The sequence below is a fragment of the Vulpes lagopus genome, chromosome 9 (assembly GCF_018345385.1).
Source record: "Vulpes lagopus strain Blue_001 chromosome 9, ASM1834538v1, whole genome shotgun sequence".
Taxonomy (NCBI): Eukaryota; Metazoa; Chordata; class Mammalia; order Carnivora; family Canidae; genus Vulpes; species Vulpes lagopus.
The window spans coordinates 78,387,896-78,409,415 of NC_054832.1; positions in this window are offsets into that span (position 1 = coordinate 78,387,896).

Here is a 21,520-nt window from a genome sequence, read left to right on the forward strand (position 1 = left end):
TATACCCCCAACATGGGAGCACCCAAATATATAAAACAATTAATAAGAAACATAAAGGAACTCATTGATAATAATACAATAATAGTTGGGGACTTTAATATAACCCCACTTACATTAAATGGACAGACCATTGAAACAGAAAATGAACAATAACTTTGAATAACACAGGGGACCAAATGGACTTAACAGATATATTCAGAGCATTTCATCCTAAAGCAACAGAATATACAGTCTTCTAAAGTGCGCATAAAATATTCTCCAGAATAGATCACATGCTGGATCACAAATCAGGCCTCAACAAATCCAAAAAGATTGAAATATCATGCATATTTTCCAACCACAATGCTATGAAAGTTGAAGTCAACTACAAGAAAAAAATTTGGAAAGACCACAAATACATGGAGATTAATGAACATCTCACTAAAGAATGAATGAGTCAATCAGGAAATCAAAGAAGAAATAAAAAGGTACATGGAAACAAGTGAAAATTAACCATGATGGTTCAAAAACTTCGGGATGCAGCAAAAGTAGTCCTAAGAGGGAAGCATATGGTGATACAGTGCTAACCTCAAGAAACAAGAAGTCTCAAATAAGTAACCTAACCTTATACTTAATGGAGCTAGAAAGAGAACAAAAGATGAAGCCTAAAGCTAGAAGAAGGGAAATTATAAAGATTACAGTATAAGTGAATGATATAGAAACAAACAAACAAACACAAACAACAAAGAAAAATAGTAGAAGAGATCAATGAAAAAATTAATAAAATTGACAAACTCCTATAAGACCTATCTATAAGAAAAAAAGAAAGGACCCAGATAAATAAAACCACAAATGAGAGAAGAGAAATAACAACCAACACCATAAAAATACAAATAATTATAACAGAATATTATGAAAAATTATATGCCAACAAATTGGACAATTTGGAAAAAAAATTGATAAATTTCTAAAAACATATAAACTACCAAAACTGAAGCATGAATAAATAGAACACTTAATCAGATCATTAATCAGCAAAGGAATGGAATCAGTAATAAATCACCTCCCAACAAACAGAAGTCCAGGGCCAAATGGCTTCCCAGGGAATACTAAAAAAAAAAAAAAAAAAAAAAAAAAAAGTTAAATATTTAAAGAATAGTTAATATTTATTCTCACACTGTTCCAAAAAACAGAAATGGGAGAAAACTTCCAATCTAATTCTTCAAGTCCAGCATTACCCTGATTCAAAACAAGAGAAAGACTCCACTACAATAAAGAACTATAGGCCAATATTCCTGATGAACATGGGTGCAAAAATTCTCAACAAGATACTAGCAAAGTGAATCCAACAGTACATTAAAAGAATCATTCACCATGATCAAGTGGGATTTATTCCTGGGTTGTGAGGGTAGTTCAACATTTGCAAATCAATGTGATACAGCACATTAATAAAAATATAACAGCTGTATGATTCTCTCAATAGATGCAGAAAAGCATTTGACAAAATACAATATCCATTCTTGATAAAAACCCTCAACAAAGTAGGGATAGAAGGAACATACCTCAATGTAAGAAAGGCCCATATGTGGAAAACCCACAGCTAATATCATCCTCATTAGGGAAAAGCCAAGAGCTTTTCCTCTATCGTCAGGAACAAGACAGGGATGTCCACTCACCATTGTTATTTAACATTGTACCAGAAGACCACAGACAACAAAAAGAAAAAGCATCAAAATCAGAAAAGAAGAAGTCAAACTTTCACTATTTGCAGGTGACATGAACCTCTATGTAGAAAATCTGAAAGACTTCATCAAAATATTGCTAGAATTGATGCATTCTTTCAGTAAATTTGCAAGGTACAAAATCAACGTGTAAAAATCTATTGCATTTCTATACACCAATAATGAAGCAGCAGAAAGACAAATCAAGGAATCAAGCCCATTACAATTGTACCAAAACCATGATATACCTAGGAATAAACTTAACCGAAGAGCTAAAAGACCCATACTCTGAAAATGAAAAGATATTGAAGATAACACAAATAAATGGAAAAACATTCCATACTCATGAATTGGAAGAATAAATATTGTTAAAATGTCTGTACTACCTGAAGCAATCTACACATTTTATGCAATCCCTATTAAAATATCACCAGCATTTTTCACAGAGCTAGAACAAACAATCCTAAATTTGTATGGAACCACAAAAGACCCTGAATAGCCAAACCAATCTTGAGAAAGAAACGCAAAGCTGGAGGCATCACAATTCCAGGCTTCAAGTTATATTTCAAAGCTATAGTGATCAAGACAGTATGGTACTGGAACAAAAACAGAGACATGGTTTATTCCTTTTTTTTTTTTTTTTGAGACATGGTTTAATGGAGAAGAATAGAAAACTCAGAAATGGACCTACAACTGTATGGGCAACTCATCTTCAACAAAGCAAGAAAGAATATATAATGGGAAAAAAAACCCACAATCTTTTGAACAAATGGTATTAAGAAAACCAGACAGCAACATGCAGAAGAATGAAACTGGGCCACTTTATTACACCATACACAAATGAAGTCAAAATGGATGAAACACTTAAATGTGAGACAGGAAACTCTAAAAGTCCTAGAGGAGAACATAGGCAGCAACCTTTTTGACATGACCCATAGCAACTTCTTAATAGACATGTCACCAGAGGCAAGGGAAACAAAAGCAAAAATAAACTATTGGAACTTCATCAAGACAAAAACTTCTGCACAGCAGAGAAAACAACAAAACTAAAAGGTAACCTTTGGAATGGAAGAGAATTTTTGAAAATGAAATTGAAAATCTATAAAGAACTTATCAGACTTAACACTCATAAAACAAATAATCCAGTTAAGAAATGGGCAGAAAATATGAACTGACATTTCCCCAAAGACATATGATGGCTAACCGATGTGTGAAAAGATATTCAACATCACTCATCCTCAATAAAATGCAAATTGAAACTGCAATAAGATACCACCTCACACCAGTCAGAATGGCTAAAATTAACACAGGAAACAACAGATGTTGGTAAGAGTGTAGAGAAAGGGGAAACGTTTTACCCTCCCACACTATTGGTGGGAATGCAAACAGGTGTAACCACTCTGGAAAGCAGTATGGAGTTTCCTCAAAAAATGAAAAATAGATGTAACCCTATGATCCAGCAGTTGTACTACTAGGAATTTACCCAAAGGATACAAAAGTACTGCTTCAAAGGGATACATGCACTCTGATATTTATAGCACCATTTTCTACAATAGCCAAGTTATGGAAAGAACCCAAATGCCCATCAACTAATGAATGGATAATTAAGAGGTTATATGCATATGCATTTATGTATATTTATATATAATGTGTGTATATATATATGTATATATAATTATTAGCCATAAAAAATGGAATCTTGCCATTTGCAGTAATGTGGATGGAGCTAGAGAGTATTCTGGTAAGCAAAATATGTCAGTTGGAGAAAAACAAATACCATATGATTTCACTCATATGTGGAATTTAAGAAACAAAACAGATGAACATAGGGCAAGAAAAAATAAGAGAGAGAGACAAACCATAAAACAGACTTTTAACTATAGAGAGCAAACTGACAGTTACGGGGGGGGGGGGGCAGTGTTTAAAATAGGTAATAGGTATGAAGAAGAGCACCTGTGATAAGCCCTGGATGTTGTATGTAAGTGAAGAATCACTTGATTCTACAGCTGAAACTAATTTTACACTATAAACTGACTAGAATTTAATAGAAACTTGAAAAAAATATTTTGGCAATAACATAGCTGGTAGCAGGATTTTGCCTCTAGGTGTTGGGTCCATAGATAAATAAATAGGAAGCTAATATGAGAAGAAAACATATTTTGAACAGAGTAGCCTTCTCAATCCATTGTGTTTTGAAAAATAGATTAAAAGTCTTGTATAAGAAACCACTGGCTTTTTATATAACAGTACACATAGTAGAATAATATACCATCCTAAGATCTAGACTCTGCTACTTTATAAGTCAAAAAGGACTATCAATAGTAATGCTAACCTTTTTGAAAGGGGAACATTTATCTTGGATTATAGGGTGGGGCCAATGTCATTACAAAGATCTTTATAAGTGACAGAGGGAGGCAGGAGAGTTAAGGTAAAGAAAGGGATGTGACAACATGAATTCAGAATCATGTGAGTCTAGGAGCCAACATATATAAAGAGCCTCTGGAAGTTGGGAAGGCTGAAAAAAAAAAATTGCTCAGATCTTGATTTTTTAGCCCATTAGGACCCAAATCAGGATTTTAACCACTAGAACTCTAAAAATAAATTTTTGTGTTAAAACCCCTAAATTTGTGGTAATTTTTTATTCAGTAATATAAATTAATTTTGTTCAAATAACAATATGCCTAGCCAAAAGATAACAATCACAATAATTGCATTTCCTAGCTATGGTGTTTTAAGTTTAATTTTATCATTGTCACAGGTATATATAAATTGAATTGATTTTTTTATTGAATTTTTATGTTGACAATACTAAATGAATATTTTGTTGAATTTGCCTATTAATTCAACTGACAGGCCTATGGACTATTTTGAATTTTCTGAATATATAATCTATCATCTGTAAATCATAACAATTCTATGTATACATAGATATAGATATAGATATATACTCCTGACACCTTTAACTTTTTTGTTGCCTTATCATGCCTTATTCTATAAGCTAGACCTTCATACTATGAATAATGATTCCAATACAAATGAAATTTTATTGTCAAAAAAATGTTTTATTTAACACATATTCTATCGCATTAAAGAGTTTCACTTTTATTCCCAGCTGACTAAACACTTTTTATCTTAAATGGTTGTTGAATTTTATTAAATTATTTGCTTTACATCAAAATGATCATTAATTGCTCTTCTTTCTTTTCTTTTTTTTAACTTAGCACATTTTATTTCTATTTTTTTTCTATTTTCTTAATAAATTAATTCTTTATTGGTGTTCAATTTACCAACATACAGAAAAACACCCAGTGCTCATCCCGTCAAGTGTCCCCCTCAGTGCCCGTCACACATTGACCCCCACCCCCCGCCCTCCTCCCCTTCCACCACCCTTAGTTCGTTTCCCAGAGTTACGAGTCTTCATGTTCTGTCTCCCTTTCTGATATTTCCCACACACTTCTTCTCCCTTCCCTTATATTCCCTTTCACTATTATTTATATTCCCCAAATGAATGAGAACATATAATGTTTGTCCTTCTCCGATTGACTTACTTCACTCAGCATAATACCCTCCAGGTCCATCCACGTTGAAGCAAATGGTGGGTATTTGTCGTTTCTAATGGCTGAGGAATATTCCATTGTATACATAAACCACATCTTCTTTATCCATCATCTTTCGATGGACACCGAGGCTCCTTCCACAGTTTGGCTATTGTGGACATTGCTGATAGAAACATCGGGGTGCAGGTGTCCCGGCGTTTCATTGCATCTGAATCTTTGGGGTAAATCCCCAGCAGTGCAATTGCTGGGTCGTGGGGCAGGTCTATTGTTAACTCTTTGAGGAACCTCCACACAGTTTTCCAGAGTGGCTGCACCAGTTCACATTCCCACCAACAGTGCAGGAGGGTTCCCCTTTCTCCGCATCCTCTCCAACATTTGTGGTTTCCTGCCTTGTTACTTTTCCCCATTCTCACTGGTGTGAGGTGGGATCTCATTGTGGTTTTGATTTGTATTTCCCTGATGGCAAGTGATGCGGAGCATTTTCTCATGTGCTTGTTGGCCATGTCCATGTCTTCCTCTGTGAGATTTCTCTTCATGTCTTTTGCCCATTTCATGATTGGATTGTTTGTTTCTTTGCTGTTGAGTTTAATAAGTTCTTTATAGATCTTGGAAACTAGCCCTTTATCTGATACGTCATTTTTGCTTTTGTTTCTTTTGCCTTCATGGATGTTTCTTGCAAGAAGTTTCTGTGGCTGAGTTCAAAAAGGGTGTTGCCTGTGTTCTCATCTAGGATTTGATGGACTCTTGTCTCACATTTAGAACTTTCATCCATTTTGAGTTTATCTTTGTGTCTGGTGCAAGAGAGTGGTCTAGTTTCGTTCTTCTGCATGTGGATGTCCAATGTTCTCAGCACCATTATTGAAGAGACTGTCTTTCTTCCAGTGGATAGTCTTTCCTGCTTTATCGAATATTAGTTGACCACAAAGTTCAGGATCCCCTTCTGGGTTCTCTATTCTGTTCCATTGATCTATGTGTCTGTTTTTGTGCCAGTACCACACTGTCTTGATGACCACAGCTTTGTAGTACAACCTGAAATCTGGCATTGTGATGCCCCCAGATATGGTTTTCTTTTTTAAATTCCCCTGGCTATTTGGGGTCTTTTCTGATTCCACACAAATCTTAAAAAAATTTGTTCTAACTCTCTGAAGAAAGTCCATGGTATTTTGATAGGGATTGCATTAAACGTGTAAATTGCCCTGGGTAACATTGACATCTTCACAATATTAATTCTGCCAATCCAGGAGCATGGAATATTTTTCTATCTCTTTGTGTCTTCCTCAATTTCTTTCAGAAATGTTCTATAGTTTTTAGGGTATAGATCCTTGACCTCTTTGGTTAGGTTTATTCCGAGTTATCTTATGCTTTTGGGTGCAATTGTAAATGGGATTGACTCCTTGATTTCTCTTTCTTCAGTCTCATTGTTAGTGTATAGAAATGCCGCTGACTTCTGGGCATTGATTTTGTATCCTGCCACGCTACCAAATTGCTGTATGAGTTCTAGGAATCCTGGGGTGGAGGCTTTTGGGTTTTCTATGTAATCATGTCATCAGCGAAGAGGGAGAGTTTGACTTCTTCTTTGCCAATTTGAATGCCTTTAATGTCTTTTTGTTGTCTGATTGCTGAGGCGAGGACTTCCAGTACTATGTTGAATAGCAGTGGTGAGAGTGGACATCCCTGTCTTGTTCCTGATCTTGGGAAAGGCTCCCAGTGCTTCCCCATTGAGAATGATATTTGCTGTGGGTTTTTCGTAGATGGCTTCTAAGGTCCTCTCTCACCACTGCTCACTCATCTCATCACTGCTTACAATCACTCACTCATCTCATCACTGCTTACAAATTTTCCTAGATATGGTGGTCCACTAAAAAATTACAAAGCCACTTCCCAGTTAAGCACCAAACTGATGTCTTTTCCAAGACACTGAGTCAAAATATTGTGTGGTATTTTTACTTTTACTTTTTGGTTTTCAATATTGTCCAAAATGTTTTAAATAATCATGTACTAATTTCACAATTTGGAAACAACAAAGTTATTTCCGTCATGAAGAAAATGATACTGTAGTTTTAAACGCTTCATAAGAGAGTTGCTGAAAGATTTAAGTTAATTCCTTTGAATAAAGATGTGTTACTGTGGGCAAAATTTGAAGAGGAAAAATAAACAAGCTACAAGAAATTTGAGAAAAAAGTGACCAAATGACCATAGTTTCACTTCCAAGCCCGCCTGTCTACATAGATTGATGTATAATGTAATATATAATATAATATGCAGTTATAGTTCGTATATAAATGCAAAGTATCATTGACATTTCCAGTCAGATCTTCAGATATTTTATTTCTAAATGTGCACATACCTAACCTAATACTGCACATGTGGTAGAAAGTTATATGAACCAAAAGGTAAATTAAATGTTCTGTACAATTATGAAAGTACAGAAAAAGAAACAAAGTGAAATTCTAGAAGAGTATTATCTTATGTTTGTTCCAACGATTACTGATGTTTAGTTATGCATTATTTATTCATAACCTTCTCTTATTTTCACTTTAGAATTCTCGTTTTTGCACATTTAACAACAGATGTGAGTGTAAACCTCTACCTAAAACTCTGATCTCAAGTGTTCTCACTTATCTTTTTAAAATGTGAACCAACAGAATCACAGAAGTATTAATAACTTGTTTACAAAGATTCTATGCATTTTCTGTTCAGCCAACTAGATGTGTTTGATCTGATTGGATTTGTTAATTTTGTTTTTCATGTAACAAATTCATGGAAGGAAATAAAATAGGAGTAATGAAACACTTTGAAAGACAAATATTTGACTTATGAAATCATAACAGATGGGAACAGTAAAACATGCAGATATGTTCACAGCACCTGTACGAGTCCAATTTATAAATATCACAGAACAAAATGAAGCCTCTTTCCAGTTCTTACAATAGACTCTTTATTCAATATCAATAGCTAAGGGTTGCTTCCTTCTGGTACTATTATAGGTGGTTCAAATATGCCTCTTCCTGGTTATTATTCTCAAATGTTTATTTTAGTAGAAAAATCCAGAGTTCCTGCTTGCAACTATGCTGTGTGACAAGACTGTAAAATATACCATTTTGCTTCCAATATAATGGAGGACTTGTCAGAAAATCTCAATTGTGTATGTGCCTGTATTTTTTTCCTAGGCTGTCCCCAGAACTGTTTTTACTTCTTCACCTAGGGGAAAAACGGAATGGCATGCAGAAAGGAAAATATAATTTGAGAATTCAGTTACTTCCAATAAGTCTTTCTATTGGTTTAATAGTGCCACAATGAAAATACTTGAAAGAAAGCATCTTTTTTTAAAAAAAAATATATTTATTTATTCATGAGAGACGCACAGAGAGAGGCAGAGATATAGGTGGGGACAAAGATAGAGACATAGGCAGAGGGTCCTGTGGGACTCCATCCCAGGACCACGGGATCGCAACCTGAGCCAAAAGCAGATGCTCAGCCACTGAGCCACCCAGATGCCCCAAAAGAAAGCATCTTTATCAATATTGCATTATTTTGGAAAAACAATTTTAATTTAGAATTGTGGTGCATAGATTTTTTTTTATTTATTTATTTTTTTTATTGGTGTTTAATTTACCAACATACAGAAAAACACCCAGTGCTCATCCCATCAAGTGTCCACCTCAGTGCCCGTCACCCATTCCCCTCCAACACCCGCCCTCCTCCCCTTCCACCACCCCTAGTTCGTTTCCCCGAGTTAGGAGTCTTTATGTTCTGTCTCCCTTCCTGATATTTCCCAACATTTCTTTTCCCTTCCTTTATATTCCCTTTCACTATTATTCATATTCCCCAAATGAATGAGAACATACACTGTTTGTCCTTCTCCGATTGACTTATTTCACTCAGCATAATACCCTCCAGTTCCATCCACGTTGAAGCAAATGGTGGGTATTTGTCGTTTCTAATTGCTGAGTAATATTCCATTGTATACATAAACCACATCTTCTTTATCCATTCATCTTTCGATGGACACCGAGGCTCCTTCCACAGTTTGGCCATTGTGGCCATTGCTGCTAGAAACATCGGGGTGCAGGTGTCCCGACGTTTCATTGCATCTGAATCAGAAATTGAGGAAGACACAAAGAGATGGAAAAATATTCCATGCTCATGGATTGGCAGAATTAATATTGTAAAAATGTCAATGTTACCCAGGGCAATTTATACGTTTAATGCAATCCCTAACAAAATACCATGGACTTTCTTCAGAGAGTTAGAACAAATTATTTTAAGATTTGTGTGGAATCAGAAAAGACCCCGAATAGCCAGGGGAATTTTAAAAAAGAAAACCTTAGCTGGGGGCATCACAATGCCAGATTTCAGGTTGTACTACAAAGCTGTGGTCATCAAGACAGTGTGGTACTGGCACAAAAACAGACACATAGATCAATGGAACAGAATAGAGAACCCAGAAGTGGATCCTGAAATGTACGGTCATCTATATTCGATAAAGGAGGAAAGACTATCCATTGGAAGAAAGACAGTCTCTTCAATAAATGGTGCTGGGAAAATTGGACATCCACATGCAGAAGAATGAAACTGGACCACTCTCTTTCACCATACACAAAGATAAACTCAAAATGGATGAGAGATCTAAATGTGAGACAAGATTCCATCAAAATCCTAGAGGAGAACACAGGCAACACCCTTTTTGAACTTGGCCACAGTAACTTCTTGCAAGATACATCCACGAAGGCAAAAGAAACAAAAGCAAAAATGAACTATTGGGACTTCATCAAGATAAGAAGCTTTTGCACAGCAAAGGATACAGTCAACAAAACTAAAAGACAACCTACAGAATGGGAGAAGATATTTGCAAATGACATATCAGATAAAGGGCTAGTTTCCAAAATCTATAAAGAACTTATTAAACTCAACACCAAAGAAACAAACAATCCAATCATGAAATGGGCAAAAGACATGAAGAGAAATCTCACAGAGGAAGACATGGACATGGCCAACAAGCACATGAGAAAATGCTCTGCGTCACTTGCCATCAGGGAAATACAAATCAAAACCACAATGAGATCCCACCTCACACCAGTGAGAATGGGGAAAATTAACAAGGCAGGAAACAACAAATGTTGGAGAGGATGCGGAGAAAAGGGAACCCTCTTACACTGTTGGTGGGAATGTGAACTGGTGCAGCCACTCTGGAAAACTGTGTGGAGGTTCCTCAAAGAGTTAAAAATAGACCTGCCCTACGACCCAGCAATTGCACTGTTGGGGATTTACCCCAAAGATTCAGATGCAATGAAACGTCGGGACACCTGCACCCCGATGTTTCTATCAGCAATGGCCACAATAGCCAAACTGTGGAAGGAGCCTCGGTGTCCATCGAAAGATGAATGGATAAAGAAGATGTGGTGCATAGATTTAATAATACTTGAGAATCTATCCATGCTTATCAATACATGAGTATTTAATTACTTTGGAAAGCATTTTAGCATTAATTGTTATAATAATGGTATGTAATATACCATAGCAAATCTCATTTGCCCTAAACAACTGTTATTTATTTTATTCATACAGCTGTGTGTAGGCTGGGCTTAGCTTCAATCTATTGGTTGAAAATGGGATGCCTCTTCATGTCTTTCATGTACCTTAGACAGTGGGCTACCTAATGCATGTTCTTCCCAGACTGATGGCACATATGAACTAGCCTTTTCTCGTACGTCTGCAAATATCTTATTGGAAAAAGACCAGATTAAATATAAGTAGGGCTGGGAAATATATTCCACATTGTGTGGGAGGAATAACAAAGTCATAAAGAAGAGGGCATGAATACATGGAGTGATTAAGGCATTGTAACAATTACTAGCACACAATTTTATATCATATATAATTGTTAATATGCTTACATATTCATAAGAAAGATATTTTATGATTTTATTTATTTATTCATGAAAGACACAGAGAGAGAGGCAGAGACAGGCAGAGGGAAAAGCAGGCTCCATGCAGGGAGCCTGATGTGGGACTTGGTCCCAGCACTCCGGGAGCACTCCTTGGCCGAAGGCAGATGCTCAACCGCTGAACCATCCAGACATCCCAAAAAATATATTTTGGCATTTGTCAGTGCAACTACAATGCATCATAATTGAACAGCATTTAGATAAACAGTTGTCCACATAACTCAAGTATGGCCAGTTCTCTTGTACAGGTATCAATAGCCAATGTATGTAATGTTAGGTGAGTCATCTCTGCTTTTCCAAGGTAACTGGCATCTACTAATTAATTGCTCTGCTCTATGACATCATCTGATTGTGTTTCCTGACACTTTCCCTGGCATCTGTCCAAATCAAGTACCAGAACCAAGATCTTAAATTCTATCAAATTTTATGATTGTACAAGGGTAAAAAAATCATCCTCTGAGAATGTGAAGACACTCATTTTGCTCCAACAGATGTTCAGTTCATCCTTTATGTCAATTACATGTGGTTTCTGTTTGCATGTATTATGCTGATTGAAATAGCACATATATTACAATCTCATACTTAGAAGAAATCTATGATTTCTTGACAAATAATTGATATTTTTTAATATCCTAGGAAAAATTTAGATATTTTAATGCCAGATGCATCTAAATATTTATTAGAGCTTTATCTGATAAATAGTATGTTTGAAACAACTCTTAGTTATTTTACTTATCTTTTTTGTCATTATTTTCATTAAAAAATTAAAATTCTGAAAAATTTTTGTATATTAAATGTGCAAACTTGATGAGGGAAAACTTTATACATATTGAAAAAATGAATATTTTACTAATTAATCCATTATTATAACATCGACTTGTTATTTCTAAAATTGAAGTCTTTAAAATTTCTATTCTTAAAAATAACTTGAAACAATTAGCCTATAGAAAACGTGGTTTCCAAACATTAAGAACTGAAAAACACAATTGCAAAATGAACTTATAGGAGACATTATAGAAGGAGTCACACCTTAAAAGCTGATAAAATATAAGATGCCATTATTCACTAAATCAGCCATTTATTAAATAAAATATTGATTAAACACATGTCACCTACGCAAATTTCTGTGTATAAAATAAAATAAAAAACACATCTCTTAATTGTCAATAATCTTATCATGGTGAGGTTCAGGGCTATGGGGAAACAAATAGAACACTGTATTAAATATTTAAACAAGAGATTGTGTGGGTTTATAACATATTATTTGGGCCAGATGTGGGGAAAGTAAATCAAAAAATAAGCTTGGGATTATTGCTTTATTATAAGAAATGATTATATCAAGAAAATTTTTTTCTGGATTATTTTCCCCATGGAGCAATTCAATTAATGAAGAATTTACAAAAAGTGAGTATGACTTCTGCACATTTACAGGACCAAACCACTGCCCAGGCCTTGGGAATATTCAGCTGATCTTATACTGTAATCAATATAATGAGCTAGAGTACAATCCCACAATCTGTGCATACTCTATATTATAGTACATAGTTAAGCATAGGTTAAAAAATTATATTACTTTTCTATTGCTGCCCTAGTAAATTCCCACATACTTGGCATCCTAAAGCAACAACCTGTTTATTAGCTTACTTTACTCTTGGCCCAAAATCCAGCTCAGAATGCTAGATTCTTTGCCCAGGGTCTCATGGGGCTGAAATCAAGATGTGGACAAAGATTGCCTTTGTCATTTGAGCATCTGGATCTTCTCCCAAGCTCCCTGGTGTTGGCAGAAATCAGTTTCTTCCCAAACTTTCATGTGGCTCCCTCCATAGTCAGACCAGCAGTGGCACATGGAGCCTTCTCCAGCTTGGGATCTCTGCCTCCTCTCCTCTGTGATTACATTGGGCCCATCCGGTCTAATCTCATTATATTTGTATAGACCTCTTTGAGGGTCTTTAGTCTACCTTTCACAAGCATGCAGCATCATTTTTCTAGAAGGAACATTTGTATCAAGGAAAGTAAATGTGCTGTTGGAAAGTAGTTCAAAGTGAAAGTCTTTGGCTTGTTATAGCTGTCCTTTGTTCTTTCTTTCACAGAGAAGCATTCATAGTACGCTTTTAGAAAAATAATAAAATCAGAATGCTTGTTGTCCACTTATGGGTGTGAGAGTAGTAAGTTTGGTATAAGGAAGGTGACAAATGGTAAAACAATTTCTGTAATTCTGGGTGTCAACTTAAGAAGGCATAAGTTGATTCAATCAATGTATAGTGAGCAAGAAAAGGGAATGGCTTTCTTGAGGCCTGTGACTTGGGGAATTTAATTTTAGTTACAATTCTGAGCCCAAAACTTTTACTGTGACTGCTTATAGCTCACTATTTGGCCTGTTTAACAGGATGGGTGGACCAGACCCCAGATAGTGGGAGGAATGAGGAGTGAGGAGGAATACTCTACCCCATCTCTCATGCCCCTTTACACAGGATGCAGCCTGCTTTAGGAGGAAAGTAGAGGAAGATTAAATCATGTTTGAGGTTGAGTTTTTGAACTGGATTAGACTACCATAATCAAATGTCACTGCTGAAAATTTACGGAACATTCACAGGATGTAATTTAGGAACACGAAAGGGAGCTCCAATATGTATTAAAATTTCTTACAAAACCTAATTATGGCTGTAAGCTCATAATTATCTGGGTAGGTTGAGAAGGTGTGGGAAGTCTAAAGGGATCAGTGATTTATTTATATCAGCCTTAGGAGAGAAGCAAGCAAAGGAGGAATTATAGATAGAATGTATGCATGGGGTCAAGATGACAAAATACATACATTTAATTCTGTTTCTGAATAGCCATGACAAAAGTGTGTAGGATTCTATAAGAATAAAAAACAGATGGGGTAAGGGGGAAAGAAGAGAAAGAGAGACTGATCTCTGTTACTTATTTTCCTATGTAGGTTAGAATGGGCCACAGAGAAAGTGCCACCAATGCCAAGTCATAGAACAACAGATAAAAGACTGAATTTAACTCATTTAAACACATGTATTGGTTGCCTTCTTTTATAAGGACCTTTGGTACAAATTCAGAATTTTAAAGATATCCCATACTCTCAGGGATTTAAACTTAGTATGTTTTTGAACCATCTCCTCTATTATCTCACAGTATTTTATCACTGTAGCTGGACAGCCTCTGAGATGGCCCACAAGGTCATGTGATTCATGATCTTCTGCAGTCCCTCTGTTTGGGTGTTAGTGGGACCCACTGACTCACTTCTAAGAAAGGCAATATGGCCTGGACGAGGTTATCTGGAGGCTGTGGCTTTTGCCTTGTCCGCTCCACATTCTCTTACTCTCTTACTATCCTGCCAGAGGAGAAGCAAACTTCCATGTTGTGAGCAGCCTTTGGTGTAGCCCAGGTGGTAAGGAACTGATATCTCCAGCCAACAGCAAGTAGAGAGCTGAACCTGCCAGCAACCTCGTGAATTGCTTACAAGCAGATCTATTAGCCCCTGGCGAGTCTTGAGATGACTGCAGGCCCAGCTGACACCTTGTCTGCAACTTTATGAGAGGCTTTGAGCCAGAGGCACCCAGCTAAGTCATGCCCAGATTCTTTGTGACAAAAACTGTTAAATATAAACATCTATTATTTAAGCTGTGTTTTGGGCTCATTTGTTACATACCAACAGATAATACAGTGCCCAGCTTTAAAAGGAATCACACATTGCAAATGTGATTATCTGGAATGATTTTTGCTTATAGACAATATTATAAACAAAATTATGATTTCCTGGACAAACTATAAAATTGAATTACTTTCATAAAAAGATAACAAAAGCATTTCCATAAAATATTATTTACAATTCATAATATCAAACCTAAGGTGCACTTCACAGTGCAGAGAGGTTTAGAAGGTGCTCAAATCATTCACAGAGCCATAAGGGCTTCATAGCCCTTGCTGAGCTGCTCAAGTATATTGGCATATGGTATTTTTCCCCACCAAGTTCCTTTTAACAAAATATGGTAGGAATTTCCCAAGTAAGTTCAACGTGCTGATCTTTCTGAGTGCATTTTTAAAAGAAAAGCTATATTCTGAATTTTTCAAAAAGCTTCTACTTCTCTTCTTCATATTTATATTCATAACAAAGATCAAATACCGTATTTGGTTATCAAAGACAGTCTTTTGTTGAGATAATTGGAAATTTACAGGTAAAAGAATGAAACTGGTCCCCTATCTTACACTATTGACAAAAAATTAACAAGAAATGGATTAAAAACTTATATGTAATAACTGAAACCATGAGGCTCCTTGAAGAAAACAGAGAAATATAGCCTCTTGACAAGAGTCCTAGCAATGATATTTTGCATATGACATGTAAAGCATAAGCACCAAAATCAAAATTAGACAAATGAGACTACCTAAAACTAAAAAGCTTTCATATGGCAAAAGAAACCATAAATAAAATGAAAAGACAACCTATGGAATGGGATAAGATATTTACAAACCATATATCTTATTAGAGGTTAATCTCCAAAATATATGAAGAACTCACACAATAGCAAAACAAAAACAAAAACAAATAATCCAATGAAAAATTTAGCAAAGACCTATCTAAATAGACATTTCCCCAAAGAAGTTTTTAAAAAGGCCAGTAGATACATTAAAAGACGTTCAATGTCACCAGTCATTCAGAAAATGTAAATTAAAACCATGATATATCACTTCATGCCTACTGAAATGGCCATCATAAAAAAGACAAGAGATAACAAATGTTGGCAAGGATGCGGAGAAAAGGGAACACTTGTGCGCTGTTGGTAGGTATGTAAATTGGCACAGCCACTATGGAAACTAGCATGGAGGCTCTTCAAAATGTAAAAATAATTACAACTACAATATGATCCAGCAATTCCACTTTTGGGAATATATCCAAAGGAAACAAAAACACTGACTCAAAGAGAGATCGGTACCCGAATGTTCCTAGCAGCATTAATTACAATAGGAAGACATGGAGACTACCTAAGTGTCCATCAATGGATGATCGATAAAGAGGATAAAGAAGATGTCACACACACAAATACACACACACACACACACACACACACATATATGTCACATATATATGTATATATGTATAATGGAATATTATCCAGTCATAAAAAGTGAGGCAATCTTACCATTTGTGATAACATGAGAAGACTGAAGGCATTATGCTACGTGAAATACATCAGAGAAAGACAAATGCTATATGATTTCACTTATATGTGGAATCAAAAACCAAACTCATAGAAAAAGAGATCAGACTTGTGGTTACCAGAAGGTCAAGGGAGGGGGGATTGAAGAAAGGTGATCAAAAGGTACAAACTTCCAGTACTAGGGAGATCGTGTACAATAGCATGAGGCTAACTAACACCGCCCTATGATATACAAGGAAAGTTAAGACAATGAATCCTGAGAGTCTTCATCACAAGAAGAAAAATATTCTTTTCTTTTTTCCTTTTTATTCTATCTACATGAAAAGATGGATGTTAGCTCAACATATTGTAGTACACGTTCACAATATGTGTAAATAAAACCATTTTGTTATACATCTTAAATCTTATATAGTAACGTAGGTCAATTATGTCTCAATTAAACTGCAAAAATAATCTCCTAAACTTTTCAAACTGTGACTTCCTTATTCCACATCATACCACTTATAATATTATTATTATGAACTGATACAAATTAAATATCTATTTTATTCTACTAGTGTATAGGGACTCTACAACCATTTTTTTTCCTTAAGATTTACTTATTTATTTTTAGGGAGAGAGAGCAAATGGGGGAGGAGCAGAGGGAGAGGAAGAGAGAGAATCTCAATCTGACTTCTCACAAACTCAAAGTCCAATGTGAGGCTTGATCTCAGGACCTGAGATCATGACCTGAGCTGAAACCAAGAGTCCTATGCTCAACCAACTGAGCCACCAAAGCATCCCTACAAGCATTCTTTTTAATCCTTAAAATAACCTCACAATTAAAAGTGCTATTATTTCCATTGTATAGATGAAGAAACAAACTGAATTATCAGATAAATTGTCTAAATGAAAATATAGGTACTTAAATCCTAGTTTCTGTGGTCCCAAAACTAAAGACCTCTTATAATTCTACTATTCAGTAATTCTATAATCAATGCATATTAACAGTAAACAAAATTTTTCATTTGTCCCCAATTTTTGTTCATTAATAATGTAAAAGGTTAGATTTTCAGTTGGTTCATACAGTAGTTATTTCAGGATCTAAGCCTAAATAAGACCAAAATTCCTACACGGTTGTTATAAATAATCTGCCTACTAATACATGTCTTTGGTTGACTTGTGAGAAGGATCATACAACTAGTTTCCCCAAGCTTTGAATTTAATTGTGTTAAATTGCAGCATTTGATGTCATTGTTAAATGTTTTTCAAATTACACTTTCTTGTTATTGGTAATTAAGAATAAAAGAGGAATTTATATGATACATCTGTATCTTATTCTGGATTTATGTATTCATCCCCCAAATTCTTCATGTTTCTCATTAGTGACTTAAAAAAGCTGAAAGAGGTTCTCCTTAAGGTAGTTTTTAATTACCCCCATCTACAATATTAATTTAACTAGATTATTTAATGATAAAATAATAGAATCAGCATTTACTAATTTTGTAATCCAGATACAATATGTTGACTTATTTAAGGTCATTAAATAATGACCAAGATGCCTACACTTATCTACTTTTTCTCAGTGCAATTTAGAAGTCCTGCCATCCCATGCCTATGATAACTAAATTACAGTGTGTGATGTATGCAACCAGCTCAAAAGCATTGAGAATTGGTTATTTGCATCTCATCCTGACTTCTCAACCTCAGTGACATCATGTAGACAACTAGATCTTCATGGCAGGAGTATTTATAGCCTGGATAAATGAATGGTAAATGGTATAAATTAGGAATTTATTTTTTAGATAAACTATTCTATGAGCCTACCACAGATTATAATCCATGGGAAAAATTAAACAATCTGTGCTAATTTTTACTTAAAAGAAAAGGAATTTTGGAAATTTCCAATTTTAAAAAATAGTGTGATGACTTCATTAAAATTGACATTAATTTGGCATATGTTAGACAAGTAAGTCAAAGTTTTCTGAGGCATTAAGTGTGAATACAGAAAAATTTGAGCCTGAGTGCTGGCCTTTTGGTAGAAAGAATCAGTCATAATGTTTGTTTTGTACACAACAGAGTCTATAAGGTAAAAATGACAAATTTTGCTTTTTGCAATGTTCTCATAATTTATTTTAAAAGTTAATTGTTTGCTTCTCAGACTGTCCCTGTCCCATCCATCATCATAGACTTAAGAAGAGAAAGGTAATCAAACCAAGAGGAAAATGTGCTTCATTCTCACAAATTCACTACCAATTTCGAACAGCTAACTTTTCAATTCCTGAAAAACAAGTCTATATGTTATAAAGCAAGTGCCTCTGGTACAGGGATTGAGGTGCTACAGAGACGTATTTTTCTATAAGATGGAAAGTAAGTGAAACTATTTTGAATTGTAATTGAGTGCAAGTCTTATTTAAGCCAAGAATGGTTTAGTGTGGTTCCTCCACTTGGCTCAAAAAGAAAAAGAAATTCCGTGAAATGGGACTGCTATTTAATATGCTCAGATTGCACATCTTCGAGCTGAAAAGAATATATTAGCAAACCAAGCTGGAGAGCTGAGCTTAGTGTGGGACTCATATCCGGCTGCTTTCATGCTTTAATAGTAATGGAGATTTCCCGTCATGGCAGTGACTACATGGCATGAGTCTTACTTGAAGCCTCTAAGCTTGAATGGGATGCTACAAATACACGCATCTTCTATACGGTGTTGACCACAGGCAGCTTCAAAATTTTGCCTTTTCCAGAATTATTATTGACTTGAAAACATTGTGTTAAATTGGTAAGTAACTAATTTCATTTTAACAGAGGGCCCACCAAGGTCATCAGCAATTAGTTAATAAGGACTCTCTAACTTACAATGGTTTGACTTGACAATGGCTTGACTTTAAAATGGTGCAAAATGGTACACATTTGTAGAAATCAGATTGTGGATTTTGAATTTGGGCCGTTTCCTCTGCTGGTGTAAGTTAGTCTGGCTATGTTGGGCAGTGGCGGCAGACGCAGCTCCCAGTCAGCCATGTTATAGCTGGAGTGAACAACTGATGTGCTTACAACCATTCTGCACTCATTTTGACATTTTGATTTTCATTTCCAGAACAGCAGTCCATACAGTACATGAGGCAATCAATACTATATTATAAAATAAGCTTATGTTTTATACTTTTGCCCAACTGTAGGCTAATGTTAGTGCTCTGAACTCTTTTAAGTTATGCTATGCTAAGCTACTATGTTTTGTAGGTTAGGTGTATTATATGCATTTCAATTTATTATGTTTTCAACTTACAACAGGTTTATTGGGGGTGCAATTCTATCATAAGTTGAGAAAGATTTATGTTGAACATAAATAATAAACACTTATGCTTATTAAGTGTTTTCTTTACTATTTGTTATCAGAGGTAAAATTAAAAGTGGTTACTAGATTGGAATCTTCTTTAATATAACTAAAAATAAAATTTCATTAAGAAATAGCAAATTTGCAATTCACTATCCGTTAGTTCATTCAACTCATTAACTTTACAGTAAGCTAACAACTACTCATAGACCAAACAGTTTAACAGTTACTGCCAGTTTAAGTTTCATTATCTCTACTGTGATAGAACTGTGAGCCCAGAAGAAGTAAATTCAATTCCTTCCAGCTTATATCTCCCCTGAAGGACTGGTTTTGGCTTTTCAGGATAACCCATGCCACCTAAGGGTCATTTTCTATGAATCTTACCTAATATATGTCTGCCATAACTTAAATGATGCAAATTTCAATCCTGCAGTCCTGATACATAATATAAATCCTAAGAATCTGAGTGTTGATTCAAATGGTAGCAGTGGCAAAAACAGTTCCAGTTAAAAAACTGCACTAAAAATTTGAGTCACCAATATTGTTTAACAGTTCTACCTCTTTCCTTTGGCTTCTGTTAGGTTGTTAGTTAATGGGACATAGTTGAGAAACTACAGAAATAACAACCAAAGAATGAAAAATGTCCAAGACATATTATCTAGGCACATTTAGTAGCTCTAAAAATGTAAATAGTATTAGCATCTGAAATAATATTAGCATCCAATGTGGAGATAGGGAAGGATGTGGTTCACTGGATAGTTGGTAGAGTGAGGAACAAAGTCAGGAGCCAGCAGCCTGCAGAGAGCCAGGTGTGCAACCAGCCAATAGCAAAGTCAGAAGGAAGACCAGACTATGAATTATGACAATTTTGAACTTAAATAAGATACCAGCAGGGCAAACAGAATCAAGGTGAAAAGGGAACATAAAGCTCAATAGATAACAGAAAGACAGTACCTCTTCTGAGAATCCCAAGGTGTTTCTATTGCCATGGAGTCATTCAAAGCATGTGCCTGGCTATTCTTCTGCAAGGGCACAATTTCTACTGGATAATCAAAAGGAAGAAGAAAATTTTTTTTTTTATTTAAGAGAAACAATTTCTTAAAACAAAAGTGCAAATTATTTTTATCCTGATACATTTAGTAGATGGAGCTATACAAAGTTTCTTTCTGCTTCTTCTCATTCTTCTTATTATTATTGATACTGAACATGTAGGCCTCTTGAGAAAAACCTACATTTTCTTTATACACTGAGTTGCAATATCAGTTGAATTTTTGGCAAGTCTATTATATAACTTAAAATATGATGGGCCAAATATATATCCCTATAAGCATATTTTAAACATCTGAAGTAAATTACTAATTGATGACATACAATTCTTAAACTTCACAATTTAAGAAAGGCTTAATATTAAGTAGGAGATGGGTGTCTAAATGTCAGAGCCCCACCCACACCGCAGAACCATCATAAGTTGCTGTAAGGAAAGTTATTTGATGTTTCTGAATCTTGGAACATTAGTGGCCAAATTACTAAATAGCTCCTAGGTTTATTCCTGACACATAGGAAAGCCCTGTAAATGGAACATAGTATTACAAATATTTGGAAATGACTAATCGAGAACAAAGACAGAAACCTCAAAAATATCAAGCTTTATATACTCAGGAAATTAGTCTATTATAATCTGCATTTTAAAAATTGACTAGTTTTCTACTTTATTTTTAATATATTAATAATTATAATGAAGTCTTAATCCCACCAAAATTTTGTTAGAGTAGCTTCAAAAGTACAAAGAGCAACAGTAAGTATCCTTACCCATGAAGGGTGCTATGAGTACTTG